This window comes from Pleurodeles waltl, chromosome 10 (genome assembly GCF_031143425.1).
Source record: "Pleurodeles waltl isolate 20211129_DDA chromosome 10, aPleWal1.hap1.20221129, whole genome shotgun sequence".
Classification (NCBI taxonomy): domain Eukaryota; kingdom Metazoa; phylum Chordata; class Amphibia; order Caudata; family Salamandridae; genus Pleurodeles; species Pleurodeles waltl.
Genome location: NC_090449.1, coordinates 135,934,487 through 135,959,784, shown reverse-complemented (window position 1 = coordinate 135,959,784; position 25,298 = coordinate 135,934,487). Strand labels below are relative to the sequence as shown.

The 25,298-nt window shown below is 46.7% G+C and overlaps 1 long non-coding RNA gene across 1 annotated transcript in view; it reads left to right on the top strand.

Annotated features, from left to right (window-relative positions):
• Nucleotides 1–25,298, top strand: part of LOC138261225 (uncharacterized) — a 67,710-nt gene that overhangs the window by 3,735 nt on the left and 38,677 nt on the right. Inside the window, exon 2 of the long non-coding RNA XR_011199058.1 lies at nucleotides 6,639–6,755. This is a non-coding gene — a long non-coding RNA (uncharacterized lncRNA). The remainder of the gene's footprint in view (nucleotides 1–6,638; nucleotides 6,756–25,298) is intronic.

The window sequence follows — 25,298 nt, the reverse complement described above, 5'->3', positions numbered from 1 at the left end:
TTCATTAATTACACTGTTGTAGGTGTCAAATACCGTAAATTCGGAACAGGATCCTCAAACATGGACAGCTTGAAGTGCGAGTACCGAAAACCGAGCATAAGCTTCACTAAACCATGTATCACCCTTTAGGGATTTGCGGTTATTGATTTTGTAATTCCAGGAAGGTGAGACATGGTTCAGAGAAGCTTGCCCTCTGAGGGCAGTATCTGGGCATGACACATATCCTGGATTCACGATACCAAAGCAAATCCAAAAGAAAAATAAAAAAGATAAAATAAGGCCAGTCACCAGGTCAAAGGCCAAGTTCTGTGGGCCAGTCCTTATGTGCACATCTGAAATCCATGCATAGCAGGGTTTAGCAGCCACAAAGGGCCACAAAGGGCCAACCCAAGCATACAGCTTGATCAAATGCTAGGCCCTGCAGATAAGATCTGCTGTGCATTGCTGAAGGCTGTGAACAGCAGGGCTTGGCTGCTGCCTTGCGAGTGGTCTTCAGTGATGCATAGTGGTGGTTAGTCACAGGCCACGCCTTGAGGCCAACCTCTGCTGTGCACAGCCAAAGGCCATGTGCAGCAAGGGTTGGTTGCCCACACTGGGTTAAGCTCAGATCCTGGCCACAACAGGGCTAGCAAAATAAATAAATCATAAAAACTGTAATTCACTGACAAAAACTGTAAAAAATAGATTTATGGTTCTGGCTCAAATGTCCTTAACCACTGAAAATTTGCCAGGTATCGTTATCAATTAATGTCATACACAACATACCTTGGTCTACCTCCGATTCTCAAAACATCAGTTTGCCAATGGCACAGAAACAAAGAAGGAAGATATAAGGGCCCATATTTATACTTTTTTAGCGCCGCAATTGTGCCGCTTTTTGATGCAAAAGCGGCGCAAACTTGCAAAAAACAATTGTATTTTGGAGGTTTGCGCCGCTTTTGCGTCAAAAAGCGGCGCAAATGCGTCACTAAAAAAGTATAAATATGGGCCAAAGTGAACATCATAGCAGGTGGTGTGAGTTATGGCGTGTGTTGTATGCAGAGGGGGTTTGAAATAATATATATCATAAAAAAAATCCTAGAAAAGAGATGATAAAAACAAACTTAGAATATGTGTTGTGGTTCTGGCTCAATCTAAAAAACACTGAAATTTGCCAATTATGATATGCAATACCGTAATGCTATAACTTAGTTGTCCATATGCTCAAAAGACATAGTTGTACATGGCACAAGGAAAAAGGGCATTCTAAAAAGAGGAAAAATTGTTGTATGATGGAAACACGCATGCCATTACCACGCATGCTTTCACGATGCATCTATTACCACGCAGAAGCCTTTAACATGCTTGCTTTTACCATGCAAGTCATTACCACGCATATGCCTTTAACACAAATACCTTTATAACAAAAATTTAAGTATATTACAGGTAAGTGAAAACTTTTTATGCCACCCAAATACACTCACCCACCCTAAAAGCTAAGAAAAAGTTGCCACCCAAATGCCCTCACTCACCCTAAACCATAAAAATACCCTTTATACCCCATTACCCTCACCCACCCTAAACCCTAAAAATATCCCTGCCCCCCAAATACTGTCACCCATCCTAAACGCTTCAAATACCCTGCCACCAAAATATCCTCACTCACCCGAAATCTTAATAATATCTTTGTCACCCAACTACCCTCACCCACCCTAAAAATATCCTTGCACCCAAATACCCTCACCCACCCTAACCCCTAAAAATACTAAAATACCCTTGCCACCCAAATAGCTTCACCCACCATAAATCCTAAAAATACCCCTGACATCCAAATACCCTCACCCACCCTAAATTCTAAAATACCCCTCCCACCCAAATACCCTCACTCACCCTAAACTTTAAAAATACCCTTACCCACCATAAGCCCCCAAAACACCCTTGCACCCAAATACCCTCACCCACCCTAAACCCTAAGAACACCCTTACCCTAATATATATATATATATATATATATATATATATATATATATATATATATATATATATATATATATATATATTATTAATTTGTATATTTGTATATCCAGGGCCGCGGATTCATTGTGACGTTGTTGCAAATAATGACAAGCTCGTGCAGGGAAATGCAGAGCTCTGATTGGCTGCCAACACTTCAACCAGGAAGTTGGCAAAAAATGCAAAATAAAAGGAAAAGGGGCCTAGATAGGGACACCCTGACCCCTTTGCTCTGATGCTGGGTTCCCAGAGGGACACAGCCAGAGGAAAAAAAACACTTACCACGAATTTGCAACGTCGTCGAGAATTCACCGTAATTTTTTTTTTTTAAACCAAGCGTGGTCTCCTGCGCTTGTTTTTTAATAAGGCCCCGGGTGAGCCTGGTTCCAGGAGCATTGAAAATGCTCTCACCATGCGTTGCCAATCACCCCACAAATAACGACACTCATAGCATCTTTGATAACATAATTCATAATATCAATGTAACAGTTGCAGTAAAATTTTCAATGAAAAAACTTTGCATGGCGAGGGCGCTAGTTATAGTTACCTTAGGGCACGAGTTATAGTTACTTGAGCTAACGCTAACTATAAAAGGTGAATTTCTATGGTTTTGTATGTTTAAAATGTGAGCCTAACTATAACATCCCTCTAACCTTTGTTTTTTAAATTTAATTTCTATGTTTTTTAAAATTCTATTCCTTAACTATAGCGTCCCTGTAACCTTTGGGTTTTTAGTGAATATAGATAGATAGATCGATGTACCCGGCATAAGCTTTTTTTGTTGTAAAAGCATGCATGGTAAAGGGATATGGATGGTAATGACTTGCATGGTAAAGGGATATGGATGGTAATGACTTGCATGGTAAAGGTATTGGGAGGCAATGGATGCATGGTAAAGGCATTGCGTTAGAATAACTGCGTGGCAATGGCTGTTTCATCCCAAAAATTGGCAGCTTCTGTGAGTTAAGGACTGTTATTGGCCATATTTATTACCCATGCTAGGGCATATAAATAAGTGCATATAGATACGTATATGTAAATGTGGCCCAATAACAGTCCATAACTCACGTAGCCCGACACGTTTTTCTCTTCCTAGAATGCCTTTCGTTCCTGTGCCATGTGTCTTTTGAGAAAAGTAATATAGACAGGGCACAATATAGTACAACAGTGTAAGTGTGATGCATAGCTTTATACAGGAAGGGAACCCTTCCAGTAAACAATACAACAATTAGACAGAGCTTAAAACATTTCCAAGTTTGTATATCGTTGTTGAGGACAGCACACATGCAAAGTTGGAAATGTTTGGAGAAATAAAAACTTTTCTCCAACATTAAGCTTGCACTTTGCATGTATGCTATGTTGTGCAGTATACACACACACTTGGAAACTTATCAAATTATGTCTAAGCATTGAATTTTGTACTGGAAGGGGTTGCTTCAGAAACCTACGGCTGACCCGAGCGACCTGAAAAACTTCCGCCCCATCTCTCTTCTGCCTTTCCCAGCCAAAGTAATAGAGAAGACCGTCAACAAACAGCTGACCACCTTCCTGGAAGACAACAACCTGCTCGACCCATCACAAACCGGATTCCGAACCAACCACAGCACTGAAACCGCCCTCATCTCAGTCACTGACGACATCAGAACCCTGATGGACAACAGTGAAACAGTCGCCCTCATTCTGCTCGACCTCTTGGCTGCCTTTGACACCGTCTGTCACCGCACCCTAATCACCCGCCTCCGCTCCACCGGAATCCAAGGCCAGGCCCTGGACTGGATCGCCTCCTTCCTCTCAAACCGTTCCCAAAGAGTTTACCTCCCTCCGTTTCGCTCAGAACCCACTGAGATCATCTGCGGGTACCCCAAGGCTCATCACTCAGCCCGACACTCTTCAATGTCTACATGAGCCCCCTCGCCAACATCGTACGCAAGCATGACATCATCATCACCTCCTACGCCGACGACACCCAACTTATACTCTCCCTCACCAAGGACCCCGCCAGCGCCAATACCAACCTACAAGAGGGTATGAAGGACGTCGCAGATTGGATGAGGCTCAGCCGCCTAAAACTGAACTCTGAAAAAACGGAAGTCCTCATCCTCGGCAACACCCCGTCCGCCTGGGACTACTCCTGGTGGCCCACGTCCCTCGGCACCGCACCGACCCCCACAGACCACGCCCGCAACCTCGGCTTCATCTTGGACCCTCTTCTCACCATGACCAAGCAAGTCAACGCCGTGTCCTCTGCCTGCTTCCTCACCCTCCGCATGCTCCGCAAGATCTTCCGCTGGATCCCCGCCGACACCAGAAAAACCGTGACCCACGCCCTCGTCACAAGCCGCCTGGACTACGGCAACACCCTCTACGCCGGGACCACAGCCAAACTCCAAAATCGCCTGCAACGCATTCAAAACGCCTCGGCCCGCCTCATCCTCGACATACCCCGCAGCAGCCACATCTCCGCACACCTGCGACACCTGCATTGGCTCCCAGTCAGCAAAAGGATCACCTTCCGACTTCTCACCCACTCACACAAAGCCCTCCACAACAAGGGACCGGAATACCTCAACAGACGCCTCAGCTTCTACGTCCCCACCCGCCTCCTCCGCTCCTCTGGCCTCGCACTCGCTGCTGTCCCTCGCATCCGCCGCTCCACGGCGGGTGGGAGATCTTTCTCCTTCCTGCCGGCCAAGACCTGGAACTCCCTTCCCACCAGCCTCAGGACCACCCAGGACCACTCCGCTTTCCGGAGACTCCTAAAGACCTGGCTGTTCGAGCAGCGATAACCCCCCTTTTTCCCCCAGCGCCTTGAGACCCCACGGGTGAGTAGCGCACTTTATAAATGTTAATGATTTGATTTGATGATTTGCTTCCAGGAAAAAACCTGGAGGCTCGGAGTGTATTTCCATGAAAAATGCTGTGAATCTGAAGATTTGGTCCAATAAACTTCTGGATTGGATAAGACTTTATACAGATTGGCGTGGAATCTCAGATTGCGTTTCTTTTGAACTTTTCTCACTTGAGTTTTTGACTGACTTGATTTGTGACTAGAAAAACTTGAAGTGGAGGGGGGCCGCACGCAATGTTAAAGTATTGATTGGGTTCTTTTTTTGAACCTTGAAGGGATGGGTGTTTTCCTTTGTGTAGGCAACCCCTAATATGATATTTGGCCAATTAGTTTCCTGAGCGCCATCAGTCCCCTGTTATTACACCCCATTTCACTCATTGCTTCCAGGAAAAAACCTGTGCTAGACAATCACACATACACACAGCCCATGATGGCAGAGAGGGAGGAGTTGCAGCGTAGAAGCTGGGAAGAACAACTTATATTTAGAAACGTGTTTGCCATTAGCTATGTTGATAAGAAGGAATTTGAACATTGGTTGAGAATTGATATGAAACCAGTGCTTAATTTGTGCCGGTGGGTCCTGGTGCTGGACACCTGTACTTATTTCTTAACACCCCACTTATTTCCGAAGTCCACCACATGATATCTCTCAATTTTTTAGCAAAGCAGAATAGTATTTAGAAGGATCAGGGGCATCTTAAGGGTTTTGGGGGCCCCGGGCCACACATATTTTGGGGACCCACTGTTCGGAACAGGTTTGAATTTATCATCCAAATCCAGCACTGCCAGTGGTCAGGCACACTCCACCTAATTCTGAATGTTTTGACATCTAATATTAGGGCTAGTGAGGTGCATTTTGAATATTCTAACACAGCAGCAGATCAACATTATTATTACAAATAATTTGAGAGACAACCTCAGATTTGGCATATGCGAGGTCCTGCTTTGACCTAAAATAAACCTTTTTTTGGATATTGCATGAAACGGAAATATAGCATTTCTTTGCAAAATGCCTGTAACACAGCCTAACACATCAGTCACAACAAAGAATAAATGAAATGAAAACAGTATTAAAAACTGCATAAGAATTATTCAAAGATCATCAGGGCAAGACTCTGTAGATCAGAGCTGGTTCCATTGGGGGGTGGGTGGGTGGGGGGGGGGGGAGGCGGAAAGGCTGTGGCTCCGCGCCTGAGCCCACTTTGCCCACGCTTTAAAAAGTCTCTGGTATAGACTTTCCCCATGGTCACAGAAAAGACGTAAAGAAAGCATGATTTGCATTGAAACACGGAGACATAAGTAACGCGATCGTGACTTTCTGTCGAACAGCAACTGCAGAGCGCACCGCGTCGGACGTCCTTAGGTGCGCCACTAAGCCAATATTTACATAGATATTCAAGTCCCTCTCAATGACAGATTACAGGAGGACTGCAGCACTGTAAACTTTCCCATCCCTAACCAGCCATAATAAATACATCACATTTCACACTTCACTCAGCACATCCACAAATTAGATTTGAAAAGCCTTTGTTTTCCCAACACCTCTACCATGTCACATTAAAAGAAAAGGAACACACGGTGCAAATATTTTACAACAATGACACGATCAAGGTCTGTTTTTCAAAATTCAGCATAAAATAATCTTTTAACAGGCCGGCGTCCTTATTGCCATATGTATTTATTCAGATGGTTTATGCATGATGCTTACACAACACGCTCGCTGACGCCCACGTTGAACGCTGCATTGTGCTCCCAAAGTGGTAAAAGAATAAATAATTGTGTATTTATCGTTCTGCAGAAGACTTACAAAGCTATTCAAGCTGAAACCAGCATTCATGATACAGTGGTACGGTGGCTGCCTGCAAAGAGTCCAGTTGCCGAGTGAGAGAAGATGGCATCACCCGGTCCTCTAAGTGTATGTATGTTGTATTTCTAAAAGGCAGCGGCGCGTTCTACAGGGTCAAAGGCGAGCATATACTCAGCGATTCATATGAGCTGAATCTGGCTACTGGACTGTGACTGCGTTGTGATGTAGTGTTCTTTAAAGAGGATCATCGTCAACTCCTAACTAGGAACAGCACTGAAGGGGACCTTTTGGATATGGGGATAGAATTCCAGATCCCATAAACATAAATGGAAAGGGCCTGCTGCCTATTTTTTTTTTTTTTTTTTTTTTTACACGTTCTTCTCAAAACTGAAGGGGCTTGGGTGTGCCAAGAGCCACCAGGTGTGATGAGGTTATCTGCAAGATAAGCACTGCTGTTTGTCATGATGGCTAGGTAAGTGAATCACCTGGTTTTGAAGACAATGAGGGCTGGCAAGGAGAGCCAATGAAGTTCCGTCAGAATGGGGGTGATGCAATCATATTTCTTTCGGCCCTGATGAAAGGTACTGCAGCGTGCAGGATGCCCTTAATGGGGCAAATGTTGAGTCTGGGAGGTCATGGAGAAGGGTGTTACCTCCTAAAGTTGCAAGAGTATGTGGGCCTGAGCAGCAGTTCCATAGTTGTTTTCAGGAACAAAGCTTTCACTTTCTTCAAGAGTGAGAGCTGTTACCACACTGTCTTTTTGGCAAAATGTCACATTAGACAAAGAGGACTACAAGGTGTAGGATGCACATGTCATCAACATCAATCCTGGTGGACAATTTTTAAGAGTGCTTGGTAGGAGAAGCATAAACTCAGGATTAAGAATGTAACACAGTGGTTAGGGTTGACTTATTAATAACAATTTATTTCTACCCAAACAAACCCTTTTTTAGCAAAATTAGGATAATCAAAGACTGGGAAGAACATCACTTTCTAACCTGTACAATGCAGTTTCCATGCAGGTCTTTGAAGGTGGTTCATAGCTCATGGTGCTAGATAATGCCTGTAACTTATGAACTACACAATAACCAAAGGATCTCTGTGACAAAAGCAGTATCCCACCGAGCTATGCACATAAAGTACTGTTCTATGATCTACATAGTACAAATTCTTTGCAGCAAGCATATTAGGTTAGATTACCCTAGATGAGTCAAAACTGCCACTAGACAAAACTCAGATGTCTCTCCAGCAGGTACATTAATCACCAGAGTAATCTTTGCATTTTTATTGTTGCGTGAAAACTGTTGGATATACAATGAACTCTGGAGTACTTTTACAACTGCTGCACTGCTACAAAATCAATGGCATAGTGACAAAAGCGGCCCCCACCCTTCCTACCTCACGGGGAAACGCCTGGTACGACCCGTCCTGCCTTGAATCCCATTTGAAACTTCAGTGTATGGATGAGGTTTGGATGGTAGACTATCAAAGGCTGCTGAAAGATCCAGCAATATCAAGAGGCAGGAGTAATCTTATTCTGTAGTCACAAGGACGTACGTATGATGTGTCAGGTAGCAGTCTCTGTCCTTCAGGCGACCTGAAGCCAGATTGGTAGACATGAAGGAGACGGTTATCATTGATGTGATCTAAGAGTTGAGCGTATACTGCTTTTTTAATGATTCTACTCCCAGACTCCTGTGAACCATCTTTGGGAGGACGGAATATCGTTGAGCTATATGCAGGGTGTAGGAAAGTACCATCTTGCCTGGCATGTTACCCCCATTTTTCACTGTATATATGTTGTTTTAGTTGTATGTGTCACTGGGACCCTGGTAACCCAGGGCCCCAGTGCTCATAAGTGTGCCTGAATGTGTTACCTGTGTAGTGACTAACTGTCTCACTGAGGCTCTGCTAATCAGAACCTCAGTGGTTATGCTCTCTCATTTCTTTCCAAATTGTCACTGACAGGCTAGTGACCATTTTTACCAATTTACATTGGCTTACTGGAACACCCTTATAATTCCCTAGTATATGGTACTGAGGTACCCAGGGTATCGGGGTTCCAGGAGATCCCTATGGGCTGCAGCATTTCTTTTGCCACCCATAGGGAGCTCTGACAATTCTTACACAGGCCTGCCACTGCAGCCTGAGTGAAATAACGTCCACGTTATTTCACAGCCATTTTACACTGCACTTAAGTAACTTATAAGTCACCTATATGTCTAACCTTTACCTGGTAAAGGTTAGGTGCAAAGTTACTTAGTGTGAGGGCACCCTGGCACTAGCCAAGGTGCCCCCACATTGTTCAGAGCCAATTCACTGAACTTTGTGAGTGCGGGGACACCATTACACGCGTGCACTACATGTAGGTCACTACCTATATGTAGCTTCACCATGGTAACTCCGAATATGGCCATGTAACATGTCTATGATCATGGAATTGCCCCCTCTATGCCATCCTGGCATTGTTGGTACAATTCCATGATCCCAGTGGTCTGTAGCACAGACCCTGGTACTGCCAGACTGCCCTTCCTGGGGTTTCTCTGCAGCTGCTGCTGCTGCCAACCCCTCAGACAGGCAGCTGCCCTCCTGGGGTCCAGCCAGGCCTGGCCCAGGATGGCAGAACAAAGAACTTCCTCTGAGAGAGGGTGTGACACCCTCTCCCTTTGGAAAATGGTGTGAAGGCAGGGGAGGAGTAGCCTCCCCCAGCCTCTGGAAATGCTTTGTTGAGCACAGATGTGCCCAATTCTGCATAAGCCAGTCTACACCGGTTCAGGGACCCCTTAGCCCCTGCTCTGGCGCGAAACTGGACAAAGGAAAGGGGAGTGACCACTCCTCTGACCTGCACCTCCCCTGGGAGGTGTCCAGAGCTCGTCCAGTGTGCTCCAGACCTCTGCCATCTTGGAAACGGAGGTGCTGCTGGCACACTGGACTGCTCTGAGTGGCCAGTGCCACCAGGTGACGTCAGAGACTCCTGCTGATAGGCTCCTTCAGGTGTTAGTAGCCTTTCCTCTCTCCTAGGTAGCCAAACCCTTTTTTCTGGCTATTTAGGGTCTCTGTCTCTGGGGAAACTTTAGATAACGAATGCATGAGCTCAGCCGAGTTCCTCTGCATCTCTCTCTTCACCTTCTGATAAGGAAACGACCGCTGACCGCGCTGGAAGCCTGCAAACCTGCAACATAGTAGCAAAGACGACTACTGCAACTCTGTAACGCTGATCCTGCCGCCTTCTCGACTGTTTTCCTGCTTGTGCATGCTGTGGGGGTAGCCTGCCTCCTCTCTGCACCAGAAGCTCCGAAGAAATCTCCTGTGGGTCGACGGAATCTTCCCCCTGCAACCGCAGGCACCAAAAAGCTGCATTACCGGTCCCTTGGGTCTCCTCTCAGCACGACGAGCGAGGTCCCTCGAATCCAGCGATGCTGTCCAAGTGACCCCCACAGTCCAGTGACTCTTCAGCCCAAGTTTGGTGGAGGTAAATCCTTGCCTCACCTCGCTGGGCTGCATTGCTGGGAACCGCGACTTTGCAGCTACTCCGGCCCCTGTGCACTTCCGGCGGACATCCTTCGTGCACAGCCAAGCCTGGGTCCACGGCACTCTAACCTGCATTGCACGACTTTCTAAGTTGGTCTCCGGCGACGTGGGACTCCTTTGTGCAACTTCGGCAAGCACCGTTTCACGCATCCTCGTAGTGCCTGTTTCTGGCACTTCTCCGGGTGCTACCTGCTTCAGTGAGGGCTCTTTGTCTTGCTCGACGTCCCCTCTCTCTGCAGGTCCAATTTGCGACCTCCTGGTCCCTCCTGGGCCCCAGCAGCGTCCAAAAACGCCAAACTCACGATTTGCGTGTAGCAAGGCTTGTTGGCGTCCTTCCGGCGGGAAAACACTTCTGCACGACTCTCCAAGGCGAGAGAGATCCGTCCACCAAAGGGGAAGTCTCTAGCCCTTTTCGTTCCTGCAGAAACCTCAGCTTCTTCTGTCCAGTCGAAGCTTCTTTGCACCCGCAGCTGGCATTTCCTGGGCATCTGCCCATCTCCGACTTGCTTGTGACTTTTGGACTTGGTCCCCTTGTTCCACAGGTACCCTAGATTGGAAATCCACAGTTGTTGCATTGCTGGTTTGTGTCTTTCCTGCATTATTCCTCTAACACGACTATTTTGTCCTTAGGGGAACTTTAGTGCACTTTGCACTCACTTTTCAGGGTCTTGGGGAGGGTTATTTTTCTAACTCTCACTATTTTCTAATAGTCCCAGCGACCCTCTACAAGGTCACATAGGTTTGGGGTCCATTCGTGGTTCGCATTCCACTTTTGGAGTATATGGTTTGTGTTGCCCCTATCCCTATGTTTCCCCATTGCATCCTATTGTAACTATACATTGTTTGCACTGTTTTCTAAGACTATACTGCATATTTTTGCTATTGTGTATATATATCTTGTGTATATTTCCTATCCTCTCACTGAGGGTACACTCTAAGATACTTTGGCATATTGTCATAAAAATAAAGTACCTTTATTTTTAGTATAACTGTGTATTGTGTTTTCTTATGATATTGTGCATATGACACTAAGTGGTACTGTAGTAGCTTCACACGTCTCCTAGTTCAGCCTAAGCTGCTCTGCTAAGCTACCATTATCTATCAGCCTAAGCTGCTAGACACCCTATACACTAATAAGGGATAACTGGGCCTGGTGCAAGGTGCAAGTACCCCTTGGTACTCACTACAAGCCAGTCCAGCCTCCTACATTGGTTGTGCAGTGGTGGGATAAGTGCTTGAGACTACTTACCACTCTTGTCATTGTACTTTTCATAAGAGAAAAATATACAAAACAAGGTCAGTGTATATACACATAGCCAACAAGTTTTGCATTTCCTCTTTTCACTCTTTTCTAAGTGCTGAAAAGTACTTCTAAAACTTTCAAAAAGTTCTTAAAAGTTTAAAAAGTTTTTTCTGTCTTTCCAAAAAGTTCTGAAAACTTTTTTCTCTTTTTCTATCACTTTAACTCTCTCTAAAAAAATGTCTGGCACAGGAAAAAATGTTGAACTGTCCAAACTTGCATATGATCACCTTAGCTGGAAAGGAGCAAGGAGTCTCTGCATAGAGAGAGGTTTGAGTGTAGGGAAGAATCCTTCCTTAGAACTGTTAATTAACATGCTTAGAGTACAGGATAAGGCCATAAGGGCCCAATCTGTTGAAAAAGTAGCTAATGGTTCTCAATCTGATCCAGGGACTCCCCCAGGAAAAGATTCAGGAAAGAAACTTCTCAGCCTGCCCATTACTAGACAGTCTAGCATAGTTGGTACAGAGGTTGAATCACACCATACTGATGGTGTGCTCTCACATTATACTGGTAGCCAAGCTGTTAGGGTGCCCTCTGTAAGGGACAGGTCTCCTTCTGTTCATTCCCATCATACCTCTGTATCTAGAAATGTCCCTCCCACCCACCCTGATGACAGATTGTTAGAAAGGGAGCTCAATAGATTGAGAGTGGAACAAACCAGACTGAAGCTCAAGAAGCAACAGCTGGATTTGGATAGACAGTCTTTAGAAATAGAGAAGGAAAGACAGAAGTTGGGTTTAGATACCCATGGTGGCAGCAGCAGTATTCCCCATAGTCATCCTGCAAAAGAGCATGATTCCAGGAATCTGCACAAGATAGTTCCCCCTTATAAGGAGGGGGATGACATTAACAAGTGGTTTGCTGCACTTGAGAGGGCCTGTGCTGTACAGGATGTCCCTCAAAAGCAGTGGGCTGCTATCCTATGGCTATCATTTAGTGGAAAAGGTAGGGATAGGCTCCTTACTGTAGAAGAAAATGATGCTAATAATTTCCAAGTTCTTAAGAATGCACTCCTGGATGGTTATGGCTTAACCACTGAACAGTACAGGATAAAGTTCAGAGAAACCAAAAAGGAGTCTTCACAAGACTGGGTTGATTTCATTGACCAGGCAGTGAAGGCCTTGGAGGGGTGGTTACATGGCAGTAAAGTTACTGATTATGACAGCCTGTATAACTTAATCCTGAGAGAGCATATTCTTAATAATTGTGTGTCTGATTTGTTGCACCAGTACTTGGTGGACTCTGATCTGACCCCTCCCCAAGAATTGGGAAAGAAGGCAGACAAATGGGTCAGAACAAGAGTGAACAGAAAAGTTCATACAGGGGGTGACAAAGATGGCAACAAAAAGAAGGATGGTAAGTCTTCTGACAAGGGTGGGGACAAATCTAAAAATGAGTCTTCATCAGGCCCACAAAAACACTCTGGTGGGGGTGGTGGGTCCAAATCCTCCTTTAATCAGAACAAGGAAAATAAACCATGGTGCTATTTATGTAAAATAAAAGGCCATTGGACAACAGATCCCAGTTGTCCAAAGAAAGGCACCACAGCTCCTACCACTACAACCCCTACTGCTACACCTAGTGTCCCTACTAATAGCAGTGGTGGTGGGAGCAAACCTACTAATAGCCAATCCAAGGGAGTAGCTGGGCTCACTTTTGGTAATTTAGTTGGGGTTGGTCTGATTAGGGAGACCACAGAGGCTACTTTAGTCTCTGAAGGGGCTATTGATTTAGCCACTTTGGTTGCTTGCCCCCATAACTTGGAGAAGTACAAGCAACTAACCCTAATAAATGGTGTTGAGGTCCAGGCCTACAGGGACACAGGTGCCAGTGTCACAATGGTGATTGAAAAACTGGTGCACCCTGAACAACACATACTTGGACACCAGTACCAAGTAACCGATGCTCACAACATAACACAAAGCCACCCCATGGCTGTTGTAAATCTCAACTGGGGGGGGGTAACTGGTCCAAAGAAAGTTGTGGTAGCTTCAGATTTACCTGTAGACTGTCTATTAGGGAATGATTTGGAGACATCAGCTTGGTCAGATGTGGAGTTGGAGGCCCATGCAGCAATGCTGGGCATCCCAGGGCATATTTTTGCTTTGACAAGGGCTCAGGCCAAAAAGCAAAAAGGACAGGGAAGCTTGGATCCTGGAACAATGGACCAAGTGCTCCCTAAAGCTAGGGCTAGTAGAAGCAAACCACTTCCTACTATCCCTCCCTCTACAGTGGATTCAACTTATGAGGAAGAAGAATTCCCTCCCTGTGCAGAACCTACACCAGAGGAGCTGGAAGCAGACACTGCTGAGCTTTTGGGTGAAGGGGAGCCTGCCAGGGAGGAGCTGAGTGTGGCACAGCAAACCTGTCCCACATTAGAGGGTCTCAGACAGCAAGCTGTCAAACAGGCTAATGGGGATGTCAGTGACTCTCACAGAGTTTACTGGGAGGACAACCTCTTGTACACTGAGCATAGGGATCCTAAACCTGGAGCTGCCAGGAGATTAGTGATTCCTCAGGAGTACAGAAAGTTCCTCCTAACACTGGCACATGACATTCCCTTAGCTGGGCACCTGGGTCAAATGAAAACTTGGGACAGATTGGTACCATTGTTTCATTGGCCTAGGATGTCTGAGGACACAAAGGAATTTTGTAAGTCCTGTGAAACCTGTCAAGCCAGTGGCAAGACAGGTGGCACTCCAAAGGCACCCCTTATCCCACTGCCTGTGGTTGGGGTTCCCTTTGAAAAGGTAGGGGTTGACATAGTTGGCCCCCTTGACCCTCCTACTGCTTCAGGCAATAGGTTTATCTTGGTGGTAGTGGACCATGCCACAAGATATCCTGAAGCTATTCCTTTAAGGACCACTACAGCTCCTGCAGTGGCAAAGGCCCTCCTGGGAATATTTTCCAGGGTGGGCTTCCCAAAGGAAGTAGTATCAGACAGAGGAAGCAATTTCATGTCTGCATACTTAAAGGCCATGTGGAAGGAGTGTGGTGTAACTTACAAGTTCACAACACCCTATCATCCACAAACAAATGGACTGGTGGAGAGATTTAATAAAACTCTCAAAGGCATGATTATGGGACTCCCTGAAAAACTCCGCAGGAGATGGGATATCCTTCTACCATGCCTCCTTTTTGCCTACAGGGAGGTACCCCAGAAAGGAGTGGGCTTCAGCCCCTTTGAACTTCTTTTTGGACACCCTGTTAGGGGTCCACTCACACTTGTAAAGGAGGGTTGGGAACAACCTTTAAAAGCTCCTAAGCAGGATATTGTGGATTATGTACTTGGCCTCAGATCAAGGATGGCTGAGTACATGAAAAAGGCCAGTAAAAACCTTCAGGCCAGCCAAGAGCTCCAGAAGCAATGGCATGATCAGAAGGCTGTTTTGGTTCAGTACCAACCAGGGCAGAAAGTGTGGGTCTTGGAGCCTGTGGCCCCAAGAGCACTCCAAGATAAATGGAGTGGACCCCACACAATTGTTGAAAAGAAGGGTGAAGTCACCTACTTGGTTGACTTAGGCACTGCCAGGAGTCCCCTTAGGGTGCTCCATGTCAACCGCCTGAAACCCTACTATGACAGGGCTGATCTCACCCTGCTCATGGCAACAGATGAGGGACAGGAAGAAGACAGTGATCCTCTACCTGATCTCTTCTCTTCCACAGAACAAGATGCTCTTGTGGAAGGTGTAGTTTTGGCTGATTGTCTTACTGCTGAGCAGAAAGATAATTGCATAAATCTCCTAGGACAATTTTCAGAACTCTTCTCTACTGTGCCAGGCACCACTTCTTGGTGTGAGCACACTATAGATACTGGAGACAGTTTACCTGTCAAAAGTAAGATCTATAGGCAGCCTGACCATGTCAGGGACTGCATAAAGCAAGAAGTTCAGAAAATGTTGGAGCTAGGAGTGGTTGAGCACTCTGACAGTCCATGGGCTTCTCCTGTGGTACTGGTACCAAAACCCAATTCTAAAGATGGAAAGAAAGAAATGAGGTTTTGTGTAGACTATAGAGGTCTCAACTTGGTAACCAAAACTGATGCTCACCCTATACCCAGGGCAGATGAGCTCATAGATACATTGGCATCTGCCAAGTATCTAAGCACTTTTGATTTGACTGCAGGGTATTGGCAGATCAAATTGTCAGAAGATGCTAAACCTAAAACTGCATTCTCTACCATTGGAGGACATTACCAGTTTACTGTAATGCCTTTTGGTTTGAAAAATGCACCTGCCACTTTTCAGAGGTTGGTGAACACAGTCCTGCAAGGGCTGGAAGCTTTCAGTGCAGCATATTTGGACGATATAGCTGTCTTTAGCTCCAGCTGGGATGATCACCTGGTCCACCTATGGAAAGTTTTGGAGGCCCTGCAAAAGGCAGGCCTCACTATCAAGGCTTCAAAGTGCCAGATAGGGCAGGGTAAGGTGGTTTATCTGGGACACCTTGTTGGTGGGGAACAGATTGCACCACTTCAGGGGAAAATCCAAACTATTATTGATTGGGTTCCCCCTACCACTCAGACTCAGGTGAGAGCCTTCCTAGGCCTCACTGGGTATTACAGGAGGTTCATTAAGAACTATGGCTCCATTGCAGCCCCTCTTAATGACCTCACATCCAAGAAAATGCCTAAAAAGGTATTATGGACAGCAAGCTGCCAGAAAGCTTTTGAGGAGCTGAAGCAGGCCATGTGCTCTGCACCTGTCCTGAAAAGCCCTTGTTACTCTAAAAAATTCTATGTCCAAACTGATGCATCTGAATTAGGAGTAGGGGCAGTCCTATCACAACTTAATTCTGAGGGCCAGGATCAACCTGTTGCTTTTATTAGTAGGAGGTTGACCCCTAGAGAAAAGCGTTGGTCTGCCATTGAGAGGGAGGCCTTTGCTGTGGTCTGGGCTCTGAAGAAGTTGAGGCCATACCTGTTTGGCACTCACTTCATTGTTCAGACAGACCACAAACCTCTACTTTGGCTAAAACAAATGAAAGGTGAAAATCCTAAATTGTTGAGGTGGTCCATATCCCTACAGGGAATGGACTATACAGTGGAACATAGACCTGGGAGTAGCCACTCCAATGCAGATGGACTCTCCAGATATTTCCACTTAGACAATGAAGACTCATCAGGTAATGGCTAGTCTTATTGTCCTTCGTTTGGGGGGGGGTTGTGTAGGAAAGTACCATCTTGCCTGGCATGTTACCCCCATTTTTCACTGTATATATGTTGTTTTAGTTGTATGTGTCACTGGGACCCTGGTAACCCAGGGCCCCAGTGCTCATAAGTGTGCCTGAATGTGTTACCTGTGTAGTGACTAACTGTCTCACTGAGGCTCTGCTAATCAGAACCTCAGTGGTTATGCTCTCTCATTTCTTTCCAAATTGTCACTGACAGGCTAGTGACCATTTTTACCAATTTACATTGGCTTACTGGAACACCCTTATAATTCCCTAGTATATGGTACTGAGATACCCAGGGTATTGGGGTTCCAGGAGATCCCTATGGGCTGCAGCATTTCTTTTGCCACCCATAGGGAGCTCTGACAATTCTTACACAGGCCTGCCACTGCAGCCTGAGTGAAATAACGTCCACGTTATTTCACAGCCATTTTACACTGCACTTAAGTAACTTATAAGTCACCTATATGTCTAACCTTTACCTGGTAAAGGTTAGGTGCAAAGTTACTTAGTGTGAGGGCACCCTGGCACTAGCCAAGGTGCCCCCACATTGTTCAGAGCCAATTCACTGAACTTTGTGAGTGCGGGGACACCATTACACGCGTGCACTACATATAGGTCACTACCTATATGTAGCTTCACCATGGTAACTCCGAATATGGCCATGTAACATGTCTATGATCATGGAATTGCCCCCTCTATGCCATCCTGGCATTGTTGGTACAATTCCATGATCCCAGTGGTCTGTAGCACAGACCCTGGTACTGCCAGACTGCCCTTCCTGGGGTTTCTCTGCAGCTGCTGCTGCTGCCAACCCCTCAGACAGGCAGCTGCCCTCCTGGGGTCCAGCCAGGCCTGGCCCAGGATGGCAGAACAAAGAACTTCCTCTGAGAGAGGGTGTGACACCCTCTCCCTTTGGAAAATGGTGTGAAGGCAGGGGAGGAGTAGCCTCCCCCAGCCTCTGGAAATGCTTTGTTGGGCACAGATGTGCCCAATTCTGCATAAGCCAGTCTACACCGGTTCAGGGACCCCTTAGCCCCTGCTCTGGCGCGAAACTGGACAAAGGAAAGGGGAGTGACCACTCCCCTGACCTGCACCTCCCCTGGGAGGTGTCCAGAGCTCTTCCAGTGTGCTCCAGACCTCTGCCATCTTGGAAACGGAGGTGCTGCTGGCACACTGGACTGCTCTGAGTGGCCAGTGCCACCAGGTGACGTCAGAGACTCCTGCTGATAGGCTCCTTCAGGTGTTAGTAGCCTTTCCTCTCTCCTAGGTAGCCAAACCCTCTTTTCTGGCTATTTAGGGTCTCTGTCTCTGGGGAAACTTTAGATAACGAATGCATGAGCTCAGCCGAGTTCCTCTGCATCTCTCTCTTCACCTTCTGATAAGGAAACGACCGCTGACCGCGCTGGAAGCCTGCAAACCTGCAACATAGTAGCAAAGACGACTACTGCAACTCTGTAACGCTGATCCTGCCGCCTTCTCGACTGTTTTCCTGCTTGTGCATGCTGTGGGGGTAGCCTGCCTCCTCTCTGCACCAGAAGCTCCGAAGAAATCTCCCGTGGGTCGACGGAATCTTCCCCCTGCAACCGCAGGCACCAAAAAGCTGCATTACCGGTCCCTTGGGTCTCCTCTCAGCACGACGAGCGAGGTCCCTCGAATCCAGCGACGCTGTCCAAGTGACCCCCACAGTCCAGTGACTCTTCAGCCCAAGTTTGGTGGAGGTAAGTCCTTGCCTCACCTCGCTGGGCTGCATTGCTGGGAACCGCGACTTTGCAGCTACTCCGGCCCCTGTGCACTTCCGGCGGACATCCTTCGTGCACAGCCAAGCCTGGGTCCACGGCACTCTAACCTGCATTGCACGACTTTCTAAGTTGGTCTCCGGCGACGTGGGACTCCTTTGTGCAACTTCGGCGAGCACCGTTTCACGCATCCTTGTAGTGCCTGTTTCTGGCACTTCTCCGGGTGCTACCTGCTTCAGTGAGGGCTCTTTGTCTTGCTCGACGTCCCCTCTCTCTGCAGGTCCAATTTGCGACCTCCTGGTCCCTCCTGGGCCCCAGCAGCGTCCAAAAACGCCAAACGCACGATTTGCATGTAGCAAGGCTTGTTGGCGTCCTTCCGGCGGGAAAACACTTCTGCACGACTCTCCAAGGCGAGAGGGATCCGTTCACCAAAGGGTAAGTCTCTAGCCCTTTTCGTTCCTGCAAAAACCTCAGCTTCTTCTGTCCAGTCGAAGCTTCTTTGCACCCGCAGCTGGCATTTCCTGGGCATCTGCCCATCTCCGACTTGCTTGTGACTTTTGGACTTGGTCCCCTTGTTCCACAGGTACCCTAGATTGGAAATCCACAGTTGTTGCATTGCTGGTTTGTGTCTTTCCTGCATTATTCCTCTAACACGACTATTTTGTCCTTAGGGGAACTTTAGTGCACTTTGCACTCACTTTTCAGGGTCTTGGGAAGGGTTATTTTTCTAACTCTCACTATTTTCTAATAGTCCCAGCGACCCTCTACAAGGTCACATAGGTTTGGGGTCCATTCGTGGTTCGCATTCCACTTTTGGAGTATATGGTTTGTGTTGCCCCTATCCCTATGTTTCCCCATTGCATCCTATTGTAACTATACATTGTTTGCACTGTTTTCTAAGACTATACTGCATATTTTTGCTATTGTGTATATATATCTTGTGTATATTTCCTATCCTCTCACTGAGGGTACACTCTAAGATACTTTGGCATATTGTCATAAAAATAAAGTACCTTTATTTTTAGTATAACTGTGTATTGTGTTTTCTTATGATATTGTGCATATGACACTAAGTGGTACTGTAGTAGCTTCACACGTCTCCTAGTTCAGCCTAAGCTGCTCTGCTAAGCTACCATTATCTATCAGCCTAAGCTGCTAGACACCCTATACACTAATAAGGGATAACTGGGCCTGGTGCAAGGTGCAAGTACCCCTTGGTACTCACTACAAGCCAGTCCAGCCTCCTACACAGGGACAGGAACTTACTGTCTTTCATGCCACACAGTTAATGTTGCAGGGGAGATCAAGCTTAATATTTACGGTGAGCTGGTTCTTGCTCATCGTTGCCCTGCTTAGAACCCCTAGCTTTTTTTTGTTTTTGTTTGCAGGAGATGTGTTAGGAATGGAGCATCCTGCAGTGGCATACACTGGAATATCCAGTATACAGTGGAGTGGGGTAGAGTGAAGTATCATGGAGTGGTGTAGAGTAGAGTACAATGAAGTTGCTTACAGAGTAATAACATTCAATGGAGTAGTGTACAGTGGAGAGGGGTATAGTGGAGTGGCATAGAGTTGAATAGTGTAGAGTTGAGTGCTGTAGAGTGTAGTTGTGTAAAGTCAAATACTGCATAGTGGAGTTTGATACAGTGGAGCGGCATGCACTGGAGTGGTGTAGAGTGGAATAGGGTATACTGAGTGTTATACAGTGTAGTTGTGGAGAGTGACATACAGTAGAATAACATAGAGAGGAGTGGTGTAAAGTGGGGTGGTGTACAGTGAAGTGTGATAGAGTGTAATAGCGTACAGTGGAGTTGCGCACAGTGTAGTGGCGTATAGTGAAGCAGTGTACAGTAGAGTGAGGTACAGTGTAGTGGCGTACAGTAGAGTACCGTGCAGTGAAGTGGCATAGAGTGGAGTGGCATAAAGTGGAATAGCATATAGTGGAGGCGTGTACAGTGGAGTGGTGTAGAGCAGAGCAGGGAGAGTGAAGTTTCAAACAGTAGAAGAGCATACAGCGGCTTAGAATACAATGGAGTAGCATAGACTGGATTTGCATACAGTAGAGTGGTGTAGAGTGGCATGGCATCGAGTCAAGTGGATTAAAGTGGAGTGGGGTGAGTAGAGTAGTGTAGAGTGGAATGGTGTACAGTAAAAGTTATTAGTGTACCATTTTTGGGAATTAATGGGCTTCAGTTATATTGTTTGGGCTACTTTGCCAGCCCAATGTTCTTTTTAACCAATCAGAATGGTTCTTTTAATAGTATAATATGTTATAAAGAATATCATTTTATGGTACATTTGTAATAGTATGCTTTATTGGTGAATATGGCTCCATAACCTTAAATCTACTGAAATCAATCAATCAATCAATCATTTGTAGAGCGTGCTACTCACCCCGAGGGTCTCAAGGTGCCGAGGGGGGGAGGGGGTGGTGCTACTGCTCGAACAACCAGGTCTTGAGTTGTCTACTGAATGTCAGCAGGTCCCAGGTCTGCCGTAGGTGGATGGGGAGGGTGTTCCACGTCTTGGCGGCGAGATGGGAGAACAATCTGCCACCGGCTGTAGTCCTGTGGATACGTGGAACAATGACGAGGGCGAGGTTGGCGGAGCGGAGTTGCCGGTTAGGGGTGTAGAAGGTGAGTTGTTCCTTGAGGTAAGCTGGTCCGGCGTTGTGGAGTGTTTTGTGGGCATGGGTGAGGAGCTTGAAGGTGATCCTCTTGTTGACGGGGAGCCAGTGCAGGTCTTTTAGGTGGGCTGTGACGTGGCTGCGGCGTGGGATGTCGAGGATGAGGCGTGCGGAGGCGGTCTGTATACATTGCAGTCTTTTCTGGAGTTTGGCCGTGGTTCCAGCGGAGAGGGCGTTACTGTAGTCCAGTCTGCTGCTGACGAGGGCCTGGGTGACCGTCCTTCTGGTTTCGGTGGGGATCCACCTGACAAGCTTGTGGAGCATGCAGAGGGTGTTGGAGCAGGATTATGAGACGGCGTTGACTTGCTGGGAATCCCAAGTTTCGTGCATGGTTGGTGGGAGTCGGTACGGTTCCTAGAGTGGCCGGCCACCAGGAGTCATCCCAGGCGGAGGGGGTGGAGCCGAGGATGAGGATCTCTGTTTTGTCCAAGTTCAGTTTCAGGCGACTGCTCTCCATCCAGTCGGCGATGGCCTTCATTCCGTCATGGAGGTTAGTTTTAGTGGTGGCGGGGTCTTTGGTGAGTAGAAGGATGAGCTGGGTGTTGTCGGTGTATAAAACGATGTTGAGGTTGTGTGATCGGACGATATTGGCGAGCGGTACCATGTAGATGTTGAAGAGGGTCGGGCTGAGGGAGGATCCTTGGCGAATGCCACAGATGGTCTCGGTGGCTTCAGATCAGAAGGGGAGGGAGGCAGACTCTATGGGTTCTGCCTGTGAGGAAGGAGGTAACCCAGTCCAGGGCTTTGTAGCGGATCCCTGCGTCATGGAGGCGTGTGCCTAGGGTGTGGTGGCAGACGGTGTCAAAGGCGGCGAGAGGTCTAAGAGGATGAGGGCCTCAGTTTTGCCATCGTCTAGTATGGTCCTGATGTTGTCGGTGGCGGCGATGAGTGCGGTCTCAGTGCTGTGGTTGCTGCGGAAACCGGATAAAGACGGGTCCAGAGTGCTGTTGTCGTCAATGAAGCAGGTCAGTTGACTGTTGACGATCTTCTCGATGACCTTCGCTGGGAATGGGAGCAGGGAGATGGGCCGGTAGTTCTTCAGATCTCGTGGGTCTGCCTTGGGTATCTTTAGTAGGGTGTTGATTTCGGCGTACTTCCAGCTTTCCGGGAAGGTGGCGGTCTCGAAATAGCTGTTGACAATCATCGGAGATGGGGGGCGATGATGGAGCTTGCTTTGTTGAAGACGTGATGAGGGCAGGGGTCGGGTGGTGAGCCGGAGTGAATGGTGTTCATGATTTTGATGGTGACAGCGGTTGTCGTGGGGGTCGAGGTGTTGAAGCTGTCATGGATGTCTGTGATCTCGCGGTGAAAGAAGTTGGAGAGGGAGTCGCAGAGGTTTTGCGAAGGTGGGGTGTCATTGGAGCAGGGTCTGGGGTTGGCGAGTTCCTTCACGATGTTGAAGAGGTCTTTGCTGTTGTGTGCGTTTTTGTTGATGAGTTCCTGGTTACTGAAACAGCTGCATGTAGCGAATAGTATATTAAAAGTTAATAGTCTAGTCTTTTTTTTAGGAATGAATGGGCATGGATTGTACTTTTTAAGCTATGTTACCAGCCTAATTTCATATTAAATCAATCAACATGTTTACAAATCAGATCATTTAGTGGTAGATTTCTAATACTATGCTCTATTGGTTCATGAAACCTTCAATTCCACTGGAACTGGCTGTATTTACTCAGTAGTATGTTAAAAGTCAACAGTCTATTCTTTCGAGGAATCACTGGGCTTTAGTTGTACTGGTTGGGCTATGTTACCAGCCCAATCTTGTACTGAACCAAGCAGCATGGTTCTTTCAGAAGTATAATATGTAACAAAAAAGATAATTGGGATGTGTGCTAGGGTATTATCTATATGTTTCATCTGACTCCACTGAGTGCTTCTTGAAGGTAATGGGTTGTGGTAAAAATAAATGCTTTGTTTGTGGATAATTGGAAACAGCTACATTTTTTAGGCAAGAAAGTATGCCAACAGACGAGCAATTGAGCATAATGTAGTTGTACCAAATGTTGAAATCAAATAGATGGGAAAGTGATGTTTTAAGGTGGGATAACATCTTACCTCTAATTTAATCACTTTGTGATTGTCAGAATACCCAAGTCATGTTATTCATTGTGGAGGCAATGATACTGGTCACCTCACAGGTGTAAGAATTGATTTTGAGATGAAAGCAACTTTTACATCTTTGGTGTGTTTATTTCCTGACACCCATTTTGTGTATTTGAATACTTGACAAAAGATCCAATGGAAATACTATGTAGAAAATGCTGCGAAATCGGAAAAAACCCACAGACATATCAGCAAAACAGTGTCTGCATTCCTAAAAGATCACAACATGTCCTCCATGTATCACCTCAACATTCAGTTTTCAGATACTTCCCTTTATCATGTGGATGGTGTCCATTTCACCACAATTGGCAATAACATTTTCATTAACAACATGAGCCAACTCCTACTATAACATATGTAAATTCCCAATAGTTTGTTATAACAAAAGGCTCTTTTAAGAGCCAACCTTTCAGGATCATTAATATATGTAAAAAAGAATGGGTTGTTTTTCAGTACTGAAGTACTCATAAATTCCCACGTGGCCGTAATGCAATAGAAGATAAATAAAAAAAGAATCAATACATCTCCACACTTTTAACTGTACAGAAGCCAACTATAGCAACCTCAGCCCATTACAATCTTAAAGCATTATTTAGCGCAACATTTCAGAGTGCTGTATAAAACAACGTTGCTGCCATAAGGTTTTTTAGAACTCCTCATTAGCCAATCAGATTATGCCTTGTCATTGCTATGTACCAAGGTTGTACTGCAGTACTACCACAGCTACAAATATAACTAAATAAATGCCTTATAACTGCACAGGGGGTGTTGTCACAGGGTCTGCGGCCAACCCCCTATATGCACCCAACTGTGTGCCACCACGATCCTGGTTGGCTGCAGGGCCTAGCCGCAGGCCAGGCCATGCAGCATACTTCCTATATGAATCCAACCCCATGCCACCCAGAGCTTTTGCCTGTGCATGGCAGTGGTTGACCACAGGGCCTGGCCACAGACCAGGCCCTGCGGTCTACCCCAAATGCACCCAACCTTGTGCCATGCACAGCCTGCGGCCCGATCCTGTCACAGACCCTTAAAAGCATGAACGGCCTTTGGGGTGCAGCCAGCACCATGTTTAGCAACCACCTTCATGCCACACAGCCTTGAAACTGAAAAGAAAAGGGGGAAGGGTAGGACTATCCTGACACCCTAACCTTGGGTAGGGCAAAAAAGCATTTAAAAAAATTTATGCCAAAAAATGACAGCAGATTTTCAAATCGATGGCAAAAATGAAAATAAAAATAAAAAACAAGCGGTGTCTCCCATGTTTGTATACAGAAAAGCCCACGGGTGGACCAGGTCCCGGGGCATGAAGGTAATTCTAACAAATGAAGGAGGGGGGCACACAGAGCCTACTCCAAGGGCACATTTTGGCCCAATGAACCACCACCTCCCAGGGTTTTTTTTTTTAATAAGAGAGGGGCCGCACAGACCCCTCTCCATTGGGCTTATTGAGCCCTGGGAACCAACCCCTCCCTGGGACTTTTTTTTTTTTTAAATGAGGAGGGCCACTCGGACCCCCCCTTCTGGGGATTTAATATGCCCCAGTGACCAGCACCTCCCTGGGGCTAAATACATAATAATGAGGGGGCTGCATATTTTAAACTGGGAGGAGGGCCACATGGCCCCCCACTAGGCTGATTTCAGTGACAGGAAACCCATCCACAGGGCCCGGACATGTCCAACTGGGTGTTCCTGTCCTGGCATGACAGTAGGCAGGGAAAGAGATGAAAACTTTGCTCCCACTGAGTAGCAAAAGTTTGAAAGCTTCCGCTCTCTGGAAGCGGAGTTAGTGTTTGCTCTCGCTTGGCAGGAGCTGTCACAGCTCCTGCCAAGTGAGAGCAAATAGTTATTTCCTGGAACCAGCCCTGGTTGGTGGCAGTCCCCAGGGCCTCTAATTAACATGGGCAGGCCCCAGAGAAGTGGTGGCCTTGGGAGGTGTGCTGCACAGGCCTCCTCCTACTTTTAATTAAATAACTTGTCCCCGGAAGGTGATGGTCTCCAGGGCACAGGGGGTCTACGAGGCCAGAGAGATGGTGGTCCGGATGGGTCGTCAGCACGATCCCGCCACTTTTTTAGTATGTAATTGGCCACGGGGAGGTGTTGGTCCGTAGTGCGTG